This window comes from Pteropus medius, unplaced genomic scaffold, assembly GCF_902729225.1.
Source record: "Pteropus medius unplaced genomic scaffold, Ma_sr-lr_union100, whole genome shotgun sequence".
NCBI lineage: Eukaryota > Metazoa > Chordata > Mammalia > Chiroptera > Pteropodidae > Pteropus > Pteropus medius.
The window spans coordinates 2,177,016-2,179,966 of record NW_024349802.1 but is presented as its reverse complement, the minus strand read 5'-3'; the positions used below and the strand labels follow the sequence as shown (position 1 = coordinate 2,179,966).

Sequence of the window (2,951 nt, the reverse complement as noted above, 5' to 3'; positions counted from 1 at the left end):
CACACACACACACACACGAGAAGCAAGACAGCAACAGCACGCAAGGAATGCTGCAGGAACACAAAAGGCCTAGGTTCCTCCACACCGAGAAATAGCCCTCCGTCTGGCCCCCCGGGATGGGGCCTCGAGGACCGTTCCGTGTGGCAGGCAGTGCTTCCGAGTCTGCACGACGCCTTCAAAGGCTCTGGGAGCTCTCTCCACCTGCGAATGGCTAGGTGGCATTGTCGACCGTCTCTTTATTCCCCCTCTGCTTTGAACACAGAAGGTGATGCATTTTTTTTTTTTCAATGTTTCCCAGAAGTGCTCGTCCCTCCAAATGTACACGGTGGCACTGGATCACAGGTGGATACCGATTGGCCGTTGCTGGGACACCATTGCTGGAAGCCTAGGCAGTGTGTCTAAGAATAATGTCAGCGCACGGCAGACCCTACGGGTGCCCGTGGGCAAGATGGGTATTTTGGGATTTCGGATGGCATTGGTAATTCTGGGACTTCGTGCAGGAGACAGGTAAATGCTACCGTAATGCTGTTCTCTGCCCTCTGTTCAGGCATGCCGGAGAAGCCCTACTAATTACACACACGAGAGGCGCAAGGCAACAATAATTGTGCTGTTTTAAAATAACAACAACAACCACAATAACAATAACAAAAATCCCAAGGAAACGAATCGCAATACGGAAAGAAAACCATGTTGAAGTAATTTGAGGGTACATTCCAAGAGTCGGGTGCTAAGTAACCACGTAATTCTTCATTTCCATCGAATTCCTTAAGGTTCTTCATTGAGAGGAGGGGAAAAAAAAAATCACAGCTTAAATAATTTAAATGAAAACACATCTCAAGATGCGACGTGATAAAATTTCTGTAGTTCTAGCCCAGCCACATCTTGAAGGAATATATCAGTGTTTTCAAAAATTATCTGGGCACTCTGTAAAACGTTAACACTTTTTTAATTACAAGGTTTATGTCACTTGGTGAAATTTTAATGTAATGAAACATTCAGCTGGACCTCGTGCTGGATGTAAAATAAAATTATTCATTGAAAATCACACCGCAGCCCACCTACTGTTTTTTTTAACAAATGGTTGAACTATCACGGGGTTACAGAACTTAACATGTAAATTGCAGTAGAACTTATCATTTCTGATTCAAATCCCTGAAGACTGTCATTTAAGTCAAATATATGAGTGAAATTTTGCTTCTGTGCCATAATAATGCAGCGAAATGGTCAAAAATCTGAACATATCTAGAGTAATTATTAACCCAATAATAATGTATTTTTAGTTATTTAATCAACGGTGTAAAAATTATTAATGTCAAGTTCTTCTTATAAAAATGAAGTTTTAAACACCAGCATTTAATTTCCAGGGTGACAGTGCTAAATCTAACCCATTAGGGGGATTTCTCGCGAAGCCGAGACGTCTGAGGCGACCGAGAAAGATTGCTGCTCCTGGTTCAGGTCGGAACTAGGAAATAGCAGAAAAGGACTATTTTTCTCCAAAATGGTCTTGAACGAATTCTGAGCGTTAACTGGTATCGGTCAGTCTTCCGTAAGCCGAGACACGCGCCGCGAGGAAGGCCCCGCAGCAACGCCCCGCCCCGCGGGGGAAGGCGTAGGGGACGAGGCCCCGCCCCGCGGGGGAAGGCGTAGGGGACGAGGCCCCGCCCCGCGGGGGAAGGCGTAGGGGACGAGGCCCCGCCCCGCGGGGGAAGGCGTAGGGGGCGAGGACGCGGGACGCCTGTGCTCCACGCCGGCCACGCCTCACGTTTCTACTTTGTGCCGCAGGGAAAACCGAAAGGTGACGTCAGGTCACTTGGCGACAGTAACAGATTCTCCCCCTTTGCTCTCATTCCCTGAACATTAAGAACCTATCGGTAATACAGAAATTTCAACTTTTTTTTTAAATTTATTATATATGCCTACAGCACCCGGTCTTCCTAGGGGGTCTCCCATCCAAGTCCTAACCAGGCCCGACCCTGCTCAGCTTCCGAGCTCAGACATCCGGCATGTTCAGGGTGTCGTGGTCGCAGACCATGGACCGTGGCTCCACTGGGGCACAAACCCAGGACCTTCTGCGTGCAAAGCAGACGTGCTGACCGCTGCACTATGGAACCGCGTAGAGAAATTTCAGCTTTCATACCATCTGTGCTGAGGAAGTTCGGTTGCCTACTAGCTCCTGCCTAAGGGCTCCTGTGGGCCCCTCTCTGTCCTCGTGTGTTTCTCCGGAATGAAGGTCCTGCATTTCCATCAATGACGCAGAAATCTGCAGCGGGTCATCGGCGCGGGCGTCTCCCAAGGCGCTAGGAAGTCGCATCCTCTCTTTGCAGCCGTGGGGTGTAAACGGCTCCCCTTCATCCCGTTGGGGACGAGCTCTAGCATTGTGGGGAAAACGAAATCTGTTATGCAGCTTCTGGCACAGCAGAGGCCGGTGAACCGACTGACGCTCTCCAAAGCTGCGGCCTCCTCCTGTGTCCAGCCTGCGCACAGACCCCCGAAAGCGACGCGGTCGAGTTGTCTTTTTTGTTTTTTTATTTTTGCCTGTTTTCTGACACGTGTCGGACTGAGCGGAGACACAGGCAGGCGAAGAGGGCAGAGGACCAGAGAAGGACCTGCAGAGCTGGCGACGGAAAACCAGCTCCGAAACGCTCCAGGCGACCTCGCGGCCGGATGCAGAGGAGAGACACGGCCACGGTCACCAGTGTGGACGTCGAAGTCGAAGGAGCCTCCGGGGCCCGGCGCCCTCCCCGCTGCTCCTCGCAGGTCGTGGCGTCCTGCCGCCTGGCTGACCGATCCGCGTTCTCGTGTCTCAGCTGAGAACCTGCAGTGACGAGGAGGCGGGGACCCGCCCCTGCCGTCCCAGGCCGCTGCCTGCGTGCCCCCGGCGGTCCCCGAATCTGTCCCGTCACCTCTCTTTTGTCACCCTCTGAGGTGATCGGCCAGCTTCGCGCCACCGT

General features: G+C 51.7%; 1 non-coding gene across 1 annotated transcript; it reads right to left on the bottom strand.

The window, feature by feature from the left end:
- Positions 1 to 2,038: 2,038 nt before the first annotated feature.
- Positions 2,039 to 2,111, bottom strand: TRNAA-UGC (transfer RNA alanine (anticodon UGC)). The gene has a single exon. It is a non-coding gene; the product is annotated as a tRNA-Ala (tRNA).
- Between the last annotated feature and the right edge of the window lie 840 nt (positions 2,112 to 2,951).